The 11,706-nt window shown below is 37.6% G+C and overlaps 1 long non-coding RNA gene across 1 annotated transcript in view; it reads left to right on the top strand.

Annotated features, from left to right (window-relative positions):
* The first annotated feature begins 218 nt into the window (after positions 1 to 218).
* The window catches only part of LOC136847857 (uncharacterized), a 12,694-nt gene continuing 1,206 nt past the window's right edge, over positions 219 to 11,706 (top strand). The window contains exons 1-3 of the long non-coding RNA XR_010855873.1: positions 219 to 337; positions 4,666 to 4,797; positions 9,879 to 9,975. This is a non-coding gene — a long non-coding RNA (uncharacterized lncRNA). The remainder of the gene's footprint in view (positions 338 to 4,665; positions 4,798 to 9,878; positions 9,976 to 11,706) is intronic.

Consider the following 11,706-nt stretch of genomic DNA (forward strand, 5'->3'; position numbering starts at 1 on the left):
AATCTTGCTCAATCTTTCTTTCTGTCTAAAGCTGGCAAAAGTTTCTTTAATCTCTCTTTTGTTAATATTATTAACGGTAATCTACTAACTAATCCTGGCTTCTGTTAGCGGAAACACAGTCTTTCCAGAGGGTTGTACTTAAACATACCATCGACGTTCGTACATCTGCAGTTCAGGAACTTCAGTTCAGGGTGGTACTTTGTTGTTTGTTCATAATCATAAGTAATCTTCCACCAGTTCCGGCAAGACGTTGGATCTTGGGTGTGGTCAAAACTCTGTGTGACCGGTATCACTTTACCCAGAGGACTAACCTGGCGTTGCTACAATTAGATACAAGGTATATAGACTTTCCTCTGTAATCAATAAGGTATTGTTTGCTTTGTGGCATATGAAGTAAGTCTTTCAGGGGTACAAGATAAGCAATTGTTTTTACCAAGGGTATGTTTTTTTTTTCCGTCACCTCGGATTAGCTGATCTAATGGACGTCAGGCCTGACTTTTTTCCGGCTTTGTCCTGTCGTTGCCTTTTTTCTAGAGTCCCACTTTTGGTTATTTTTTTGTCATACTCTTTGTCGTTGATTTGGCCCTAGGCGTTGAATGTATAATTTTTTCGCGATCAGTACTACTCTTATCTATTCACCGAAAGCATATGGTACTTAGTGGTCATGAGTGGAACAAAATGGACGCATTTTTTCTTGTTTGGTCGGTTGTCAGATCAGATCAGCATTATTCGTCATCAAGAGTGTTTTTTTTTTTTTTTTCAAGTTCTGATTTTCCATCAGCTCACATTTAAGAATATTTTTTAACTAGTTAGGCACTTCCGGCTGTGCGTTTTCCTGTTGACGGCGAAAGGTTATATAGGAATAGATAAATTTAAAGGAACAAGTCTAAACAGTACTTGGAATTTTCGAGAGTTCCGAACCTCGTCGAATATAATAGTTTTACTAGAAAGTACTTTCTTATTTATTTGTGGATTATGCCTTTCTTTCCCGGACGCAAATCCCTGAGATGTATGCTAGTACTGCACCAGCCCTGGTTTTTTTGCCATGCCCCTAGGTTAGGTTAGGTCAGATCACTTGCCTGGGAGGTAGTTTGGGTGTGGGAAACATGAGATTATTTTCAAGAAAATTCTGTGGTGAGTTTTTGAGATATGGCGTCCCGCTTTCTTCAGGGAAAGGTCCCGGTGCTCGGTTACATTTCGGGAAAATACTTCCCGGACCCTATTTTTGGGTGCAAGTGTGAGTAGCTTGAAGCTGTTGAATTATTTTGCAGCTGCATTAAAAATAAATACCATGTAAACAGTTTAATGAGAGGTCTCGCGAATTGCCGATTCTGTCTGGGAATGAATTTAGAAAATTAAGGCACTGTGCCCCGTGGGTATGTGGTCATAGTGTTGATAGGTAATTAGTGTCGTCGGTGTATCTCACGTGTTAAACTGTGAGCAGTGCCAAAGGTTGCTTGAAGGGCCCCTTCGGCCCCTGACTGCTTTACCCAATTTCCAGCCATTTACTCCTGACTTCTATTCCCGGTTCCTATCCTGTGTCATGCTTTACCATTTCCGGTCCCTTTCTGCATTCTTGCCTTACCTCCATTCCCAGTTCCCATCCTCTGTCTTGCTTTACCTCCATTCCCGCTTCCTTTCTCCTTCTTGCTTTACCTCCATTCCCGGTTCCTCTCTCCATTCTTACTTTACCTCCTTTCCTGGTTCCTTTCTCCATTCTTGCTTTATCTCCATTCCCGGTTTCTTTCTCCATTCTTGCTTTACCTCCATTCCCGGTACCTTTCTCCATTCTTGCATTACCTCTATTCCCGGTTCCTCCCTCCATTCTTTACCTCCATTCCCGGTTCCTTTCGCCGTTCTTAATTAACCTCCATTCCCGGTTCCTTTCGCCATTCTTAATTAACCTCCATTCCCGGTTCCTTTCGCCATTCTTACTTTACCTCCATTCCCGGTTCCTTTCGCCATTCTTACTTTACCTCCATTCCCGGTTCCTTTCGCCATTCTTACTTCACCTCCATTCCCGGTTCCTTTCTCCAATCTTGCTGTTCTACCACTCCAACTCCCTCTCTTCACTGTTTAAAGCTCTGAATGGCTGAAAAGTGCCCTACTACTTGGCTTTATAGGTTTCTCATATCAAATCATTATAGGTCAAATTTTTTACATTTCAGACAATCTTAGAGTTGATAAAAGGTTCCCTTTATATACATATTGTTGTGGTACCCTTGTGATAGGTCACACAATGAGAATGATTGTTTTTTATATGATAAATATTGAAGTCTTTGTGGTATGTTTTTATATGATAATTTTAAAGTCTCTGTGGTATTAATGATAAAAAAGCAGAATTATGAAAGCACATCACTATAAGGAGATTACTAGGACAGATTATTCTCATCAGAGGAATCCTCTTGTGATTAGGTATAGTGGGCTATTTATCATTATACAAATGTCCTAAATATGTTCATAAATGCAGTTTATACCAGGATTTGTATATCAAAAAATCCCCCAACAATAACGTCATTCATTTTTATTTCCATGTGATGAACTCAAAAGTTTTTCATCTTGGGTCATGTCATCATATTTCAAATACTGCAGTAATGACTCCATTGAAATGTATGCTCCAGAAATTTTAAGTTCATTTATTACCTAAACAAATGCCTAGGTGATTGAGAATTACAGTCTGAAAAGCGTTCTCTGTACTTCGAGTAGGATCTTAATAAATACAAGTATTCTGCCCTAAAATGGAAACCTGCAGTATCTGCAAAATTTTCGAAATTGAGATATACCACCTATTGGGCTCGTGAAACACTAATACACAAGTCACTGCAGTTTCAGAATGATTCTTCAATGCTTTCCACGAGTATTTAGGGGGTCACATCTGCAGTATCTGCAAAATCAGTAGTAAGGCAAGGGAAAACTGCAGTATCTGCAAATCGAAATTGAGATACGCCACCAACTGGGCTCGTGAAACACTAACACACAAGTTACTGCAGTTTCAGAATGATTCTTCAATGCTTTCCACGAGTATTTAGGGGGGAACGTTTGCAGTATCTGGAAAATCAGTAGTAAGGCAAGGGAAAATTGCAGTATCTACAATTTTTCCCAGTTTTGTATTTTTGCAGATACTGCAGTCTTCCATTTTAAGGCAGTATTGCTAGAGAGGACTATAACAGAATTGGGTAGTTGTGCTAAAAAAACTACGCTTGACGCCATGTTCAACACCAGCCCCTCGGGAATGGAACGTAAAAATGTAAACAAAAGACGATAAATTTCTCGAATTACCCTTGTGAATTTCTCAAATTATCTCGGTAAAAGATGAGAAGGGTAAAATCCCTGGGTCAAGAAAAACGCGAGAAACAGCGATCAGCCCATAAAAACGAAAGAAAATGTAATCCACATTTCCCATTTTCTGTAAGGTACCCGTCATGCGGGCAAAATGATTGTTGGTAGAGGTGATACACTTGGAGAATCTCCAGTTGCCACTCGGAGAAAAGGCAGAGTTGATTGATTGATTGAGTATAGACTTTAGGCCAAAGGCCAAGCACTGGGACCTATGAGGTCATTCAGCGCTGAAACGGAAATTGGGAGTAGAAAGGTTTGAAAGGTGTAACAGGAGGAAAATCTCGCAGTTGCACTATGAATCAATTGTTAGGAGAGGATGGAAAGTTAAGAGGGAAGAAAGAGAATATGAAAGGAGGTACACTAAAAGGAACGGAAGGGGGTTGCAGCTAAGGGCCGAAGGCACGCTGCAAAGAACCTTAAGTAATACCTACAGTGCACCGCATGAGGTGCACTGACGGCACTGCCCGCCTACGGGAGAGAAAAAGCAGAGCGAAAGTGTGTAAAATAAGGATTCATGTAATACACAGGATAAACGACAAGGAATGCATAGGATATGTTTTGTCAGTTATAAATAAAATATGGTACATTTTTGTTCTCGTGAGTCTTGTTCAGGAATAATGTTCTCGGCGTTTCTGCAAGACACTAAATTTGTGATTGAAGGTAAGTCTCATTTTTGCAGGATACAGAGTAATTTATTGGTAATTACAAGAGATTTCTTGAATACATTAATTACGATATGTCAACTACAAGAAAAATTAATTCATATTTTGCTTACGCAAAGCAGTTCTTACAATTGTCATATATTCTGCATGAAATATTCAACTGAAGCTTAAATTTAACAAGTAATGGTGTCCAGTGTACTTTTTTGAACGATGTTCTTTCACTGCAAAAATTCAAACTGAAATTTCTATGGAAGACTACCCGAATGTATCACTTTATAGTGAACTATTGTCTGTAGAAGTGGTTAGACGATTCAGAAGATGAAACCTGTTGATATGGAACAAGCCCACAGGGGGGCCATTGGCTTGAAATACAAGCTTCTAAAGAATATGGTGTTCATTAGGAAGTAGTAAGAGGAATATTGTCTTATTTTTTCTTAAATTCTACTTCCTGAAAAAGTATTTTAATTATCTCTTGTTAAATCAGCAATTTTTGTCATTGACATGTTTCCAAATGCAACTGATTACAATGAAAGCCCATTCTCTAAATGGGCAAACAGCATTCACTTTTAATCGGTGTTGTGACGTCATCGTTGTGAGGTCAGCGTTGTGACGTCATCGTTGTTACGTCATCATTTTCAGGACACTTCCTTGCTCTTCTTTCTAGGACCCAGAAAATCAGTCTTCCGTCAGTTGAAGCGACGAAGTGAGCAGATATCAGCTGGTTGTGGTTAGAACAATGGATATTTTGCGTCTCATAGCATGCGTGGCATTTATTACTGCAGTAATTAACTTTAAGGTATGTTCTGTTATTGGTTTTGAGATAATATTATTATTGCATGTCAGGAAATTAATCTTGGGGAAAAAAGAGCTTTGCCGGTCAGCAGACTTGGATGGTCAGTCCGGTGTTTTGCCGTCTTGGTCTTGTTCGTGCTATTTGTTGTATCTGTTTCCCAGCTGTTTATTGATTCCTTGTTAGACTTACTTGCCGTTGATACTAGAAATAAATGATTCTCATGCTGTGTGAGGTTTTGTCAGTCACAACCGTAACATTGTGAATATAATAGTGGGTCTTTCCAAAGTACCCCTTTGGTTTTGAATTTTTGGGTCATTCTGTGTAGTGTTTTGGGCTGACAGCTACACCAACTAAGAACCCTTTATAAATCATACCAGATACAATCCCCCCAAAAAATACTCCCTATAAAGGACCCCCTCATGATCAAACCAGATACAATCGCCCCAACTTCTCCTTTAAAGAACCCCCCCTGTGGTCAAAAACCATTTACGACCCCACCCCTAACAACCCCCATAAAGAACCCCTTATGATCAAACCAGGTACGAACCCCCACCCCTAACTACTCCCTATAAAGAGCCCCCTTAAGATCTAAACCAGGTATGACCCGCCGACCCTAACTACCCCCTATAAAGAACCCCTTTATGATCAAAACCAGGTATGACCCTCACCCCTAACTACCCCCTATAAAGAACCCTTTTCTGATCAAAACCAGGTATGACCCCAACCCCTAACTAACATGATCAATCCAGGTACAAACAGCCCCCTTCCCCCGAAGCAAAAGCCACCTTTGATGAAATTTTAGTTGAAAGCCAAATTAATGTTGTACATGTGATTTTGGAAATGTGAACGTAGAAGTTTTATAACAAAAACCACCTAAAATGACGTTTGATATTGAGGTCCACAGTGTTTATTTGTAAGTCCTCAATGTGTGGTATCAGTTCAGAAATTCCTAGTGTCCTTGTTCATTAGCATAGTCAAGAGGAATTTTTTCGGGGAATTATTTCAGAACGCTACAGCTGACTTTTGTGGTCAACTAATTTGCATACTAGGCAATGCGACTTTTTCTATTACTTTTAACCCGTAATATTATCCCTGAACATAAAGCGATCGTGTCTGTGCTTCATCGAATTGAAAATATTGCTGTTGGTTAAAACAGTTCACCAGCACACAATCTTTGGTCATTGATAAAAGCCATATTTAGACTGCAGTATATCACCTTTCTTGAGTCGGAGCTTATATAGCAGGGGTTCCAACCTTTTTTGTTCTTCTGTACCTCTTGGGCATTTTTCATAGATTCCTGTGTACCCCTAAAAATTCAGGATGAAAAAGAAAAACAATGAAATTGGTATTATAATTTTATTATTATGAAATCTGTTTGTGTAGACAGCATAAGAACATTAATGGTAATAAGGAAATTAAACACAAAAAACAGACACGACATTGTGCAATTTCATTGCAGATTACATCATGTATTACGCAGTACTGGCAATTCTCTCAGATCCAGTGTACCCCCTGAAGAGAGTACAAATGTACCACAAGGGGTACATGTACCCCAGGTTGGTAACCCCTGTTATACAGAATGGGAATGTTTTACGTTTTCGTTTTCTTTCCCATTTTCTATAGCTGAACCACCGTTGTTAGTCAGACAGGGGCCGACCCCAGTCGCCTTACACCGTTGATATAATTAACATTTCACGAAGGTAACTGGCAGATTGTGGTTACCATTCCTTCGACCATGAACTGTCAAAATCTTCTGTGGTATTCCCTGTTGTTCCTTAAGTGGTATTCCCTGGTTTTCTTTAATAAACAGCTGAGTTTTGAGTCAAACAATAAGTTATCGCGTAGGAAGGCATGTGAGCAAAAGTTAAATAAATTTTAAGTATTTCATTAATGCTATTGTCAGTATTAAATTAATGATGCTAGTTTGAATATTAACGATCGGGTGGCTGTGTATTCAAATAATTTATTCCATGATTCGGTTGCAACATCACCTCGGTTGCTACATCACCTCGGTTGCTAAAAGTTGACTTTTAAGTTGAACGAGTGGCAAACTACACAACTTCATTTGCATGAAACAAACTGGTGTCATCGTAGGTGAATTTGTCATCAGAAGACACTTGTCATAGTTGACACTTCAATATGTCAAAGTGAACTTAGTGTATATACTAACACATTTTTTGTTTCCTTTCTACCAAGTGAGTTATACTGAAAAAATTATCCTGTAAACTAATGTTTTTTTATGGCCTTCGTTACAGTTTACCAGTAGTTAACACCTTACCTCAAATTAGCCAATTGTAAACAAGACCTCTTTTGATAGATTCGACAGATAGATCCCAGGATGGGCTCTGATGCAACCACAAACAAGTTAGGTTTGATCCCTTCAATCTTTTCTTGTCAGTTTTCCTCTTCCTCGATGAAAAGGTAGAGTTGTTGATCTTTGCAGTCTTCATTTCGATTATTCAGCTGCATTTTTATGAGTGTCGTTTTGAAGGTTCCAGTGAAGCCTTTGTAAAGCAAACCTCTTTATATGAAACTTGGTCCTTACGGGAACACAGGGACTGTCCCTAAATGCATTTGATAAATGTAAGTACTGTACAGTTATCTTGGTATGGACAACTTGAACTGGAAGTAATAAAGTTTTCTGTATTTGACATCGACTTTTTAACTTGACAAGATAATTTTGCGTTGTTTAATTAACACAGAGAGAGAGAGAGAGAGAGAGAGAGAGAGAGAGAGAGAGAGAGAGAGAGAGAGAGAGAGAGAGAGAGAGAGAGAGGACCTCCACTCTTGTCTGTAAGTTGTCTTGAACATGTTACTGACAGAAGTAATCAACAAGGCACTTTGTCAGTTGATGGCTTGTGATTATCTTGACCTATTTATTAGTACTTGTTGTCTGTAGCATACGATGAATGAAATTCACAATTGAAATTCAGTGTCTGTGATCTGCCGTGACTCATTTTTTGGTAACAGTGCTGTGACCTGAGACAGTTCTCTGTGCATCTACAAACAAATTCTCATTATTATTATTATTATTATTATTATTATTATTATTATTATTATTATTATTATTATTATTATTATTATTATTATTATTATTGTTGCCTGGTTCCATAAGCCTTCCAGATTTTCTTAAATAGTGGTCTGGTGTTTTGTACTGTTTCCGGCTGCTTGTTTTTGTACTGTTTTCAGTTGCCTTTTCTCGTTTTTGTACTGCTTTCTGATGGCTTTTTCTGATGTGTTGCACTGCTTTCTGCTGCTTTTTCTGAGGTCTTGTATTGCTATCTGCTGTCTTCTATGTTTTTGTACTGCTTTCTGTTGATTTTCTTTATTTGTACTGCTTTTCCGCTGCTGTTTGTCAGTTTTTTACTGCTTTTTTCAGTTCTGTACCGATTTCTGCTGCTGCTTTTTTAATGCTTTCTGCTGATTTGTATACTTTCTGCTGCTTTCTGCTTACCTTTACGGTTTTTGTACTGCTTTCTGCTGGCCTTTACAGTTTTTGTACTGCTTTCTGCTGGTCTTTACAGTTTTTGTACTGCTTTCTGCTTGCCTTTACAGTTTTTTGAAATTGCTTCGCTGGCCTCACAGTTTTTGTACTGCTTTCTCGCTGGCCTCAGTTTTGTACTGCTTTCACATTCTTACAGTTTTTGTACTGCTTCATTTGCCTCTTTACAGTTTTTGTACTGCTTCTGCCGCCTTTACAGTTTCGAAATGCTTTCATTTGCCTCTTTACAGTTTTTGTACTGCTTCTCTGCCACCTTTATAGTTTTTGTAATTGCTTTCGCTGGCCTTACAGTTTTGTACTGCTTTCTGCTGGCCTCAGTTTTGTACTGCTTTCTGCTGGCCTTACAGTTTGTACTGCTTTCGTTTGCCTTTATAGCGTTTTGTACTGCTTTCTCGCTGCCTTTACAGTTGCACTGCTTTCTGCTTGCCCTCACAGCTTTTGTGGTATCGCTTCGCTGGCCTTACAGTTTTGTACTGCTTCGTCATTCTTTACATGGTAATTGCCCGTTGGCCTCATAGCCTTAGTACTGCTTTCTGCTGGTCTTCACAGTTTTTGTACTGCTTTCTGCTGGCCTTTACAGTTTTTGTACTGCTTTCTGCTGGCCTTTACAGTTTTTGTACTGCTTTCTGCTGGCCTTTACAGTTTTTGTACTGCTTTCTGCTGCCTTTACAGTTTTTGTACTGCTTTCTGCTGGCCTTTACAGTTTTTGTACTGCTTTCTGCTGCTTTTGTACTGCTTTCCGCAGCTTTTTATGCTTATGTACTGTTTTCTGCTGCCTTTTTTGTGTGACGTGAATGCATATGTTGTGACATTATCTAGTAATGCTGGATGGCGATGAGTTTTTGACAGCACTCATTGCAATGTGAGCAGCACTTCTGTAGTCACAAAGAACTGAGGAGGGAGACAGCCATTTTCCTTTATAATTAATAGGACATCAATCTATCCCCTTTCCTTTCAATTTCTGAGATTGCCTAAAATACCTGCCGGTATCTGACGTCACTTGACTCACGTCAAGTTGACTGGAGAGCAGTACCGATGCGCAGTAAATGTGCCTCGCTGTCCAACTTCTCCAGAGTTCCAGAGGTCCTTCATTCCTCGCACCGTTGGACTGTGGAACAGCCTCCCTACTGAGGACGTTGAGCAATTAGAGCATCATAAGTGCGAGCGAATATGCAATACATTATTACTCGAAGAGATGTTTCCTTGTACTTTTATTTATGTACATTTTTATCTGTTTAATAATTTGTTAGCTTGTCTTTGTTTTCTGATAACTGATGTTTTCTTTCTGTATTCCCTATCATCTTCTGTAATTTCTTTCAAATGAACATCATATCCTTAGGAAGCTTGAATTTCAAGGCAGTGGCCCCTTTGGTGGGCTTGTTCCATATGAATCGAGTTCATCTCCTGAATAATAATAATAATAATAATAATAATAATAATAGCGGTTTGTCATTCATAGTGGCTAAGTATGATTGGGTCTGATGCCTCGCTACTGCTGGGTATTCAGATAGCTTATCAAGCTGCATGACAAAAATATGGTCCGTAGAGAGATTTATACTAACATGTGTATCTGAATTTTCAGGTTTAGATGGTGACTTATCTGCCTCTTCCAAATAAGGAAAAAACGAAGAGAGGAGGGATACCAGTGCCACAGAGATTTATCTCCAAATTGGTTAAAGGTAAGCGCTAGTGGAATGGAATATATAGAGTTTATGCCAAAGGCCAAGCACTGGGACCTATCAGGTCATACAGCGCTGGGGAGGAAATTGAGAGCAGGTAGGTCTGAATAGTGTAACAGGAGGAAAACCTCAAAGCAGTTGCACTATGTAATAATTGTTAGGGGAGGGTGGATAGCAAGATGGAAGAAAGATAATATGACTTGAGCTACAGTAAAAGGAATGAAAGGGGTTGCAGCTAGGTGCCGAAGGGACGCTGCAAAGAACGCTAGTCCTGCCTACAATTGCACCGCATGAGTGCACTGATGATAATGCTTTACCCTAGATGGCGCTAGTGAATGAGTTTTTATCTAGATCAAGAATCAAGAGTCAGTGGATAATGAAATACGTAAAAGTGACTGACAGTTTTAATAACATACACAGAATCCTTTCCTGTTAAAATCTGAGGAAGGCTGTTGGTAGTTTTATCATTCAGTGAAGTATATATGAAAATAGTCTGCAAATAGCTTTAATTAAACCTTTGAAAAAAAATAGGTTTTTGGAAAATTATAACAATAAAAATACATTTTAATTAGAACTTAGTAAAAATAGGTTTTTAGAAAATAATAAAATAAATTTGTCAAGTAACTTCTTTTTCATTAAAACTTTGTAAAAATGGGTTTTTGGAAAATCATAATAAAGTACATTTTAATTAGAACTTAGTAAAAATGGCTTTTTAGAAAATAACAATAAAATTGTCAAGTAAGTTTTTTTAATTAAGAGTTTGTAAAAATTTGGGTTTTTTGGAAAATTATAACAAAATACATTTTAATTAGAACTGAGTAAAATTGGGTTTTTAAAAAATAATCAACAATAAAATAAATTCTCAAGGAACATTTTTCAATTAAAACCATGAAAAAGTGGGTTTTTTGAATAATGACCAACACTGCCATACATTTTCAAGTAACAATTTTTCATTAAAACCATATAAAAAAATGAGTTTTTACAAATCTGTCAATGTTTTCTCTATTAATCATATTAGCAGTTCATTCACCAATAGCACCGCTGCTGACTATGTCATTCAAGAAAACAGACATGTTTTACTAGAATAAATATTTCTATAGAATATTAAAATACTCAAATATTTACAGTCAAAAAAACACTTGAGCAGTTGACCAGGAAGAGGAGTCAGTCAGTTTTACCTGTCAGGTGCATTTTTTTTATTAATGATTTCCTTGATAATTTAGCTTTACATTATTTAATGCTGGTTAGTTTAGTTTTACGAGTTGAAATAGACCCTTTATTTATTAAAAAAATAAGCTTTCACTTATTGAACTAAGACACACTATTTATTCAAAACTAACCTTTCTCTTATTGAACTAAGACCCTTTATTTTTTCAAAAATAACCTTTCACTTATTGTAATATGACCCTTTATTTCTTCAAAAATAACCTTTCACTTATTGAAAGACCCATCATTTATTCAAAACTAACCTTTCATTTACTGAACCAAGACCCTTTATTTGTTCAAAAATAGCCTTTCAGTTGTTAAAATCAGACCTTTACTTATCCAAAAATAACCTTTCACTTATTGAAAGACCCATCATTCATTCAAAAATAACCTTTCACTTATTAAATAAGACCTTTTGAGTAGTGAGCATTAAAGATTCTTTATTTTTTCAAAAAATTTTTCACTTATTGAAATAAGACACCATGTGTAGTCATTGTTTATTGAAATAAGACACCATGTGTAGTC

The sequence above is a fragment of the Macrobrachium rosenbergii genome, chromosome 17 (genome assembly GCF_040412425.1).
Source record: "Macrobrachium rosenbergii isolate ZJJX-2024 chromosome 17, ASM4041242v1, whole genome shotgun sequence".
In the NCBI taxonomy this organism is placed as follows: domain Eukaryota; kingdom Metazoa; phylum Arthropoda; class Malacostraca; order Decapoda; family Palaemonidae; genus Macrobrachium; species Macrobrachium rosenbergii.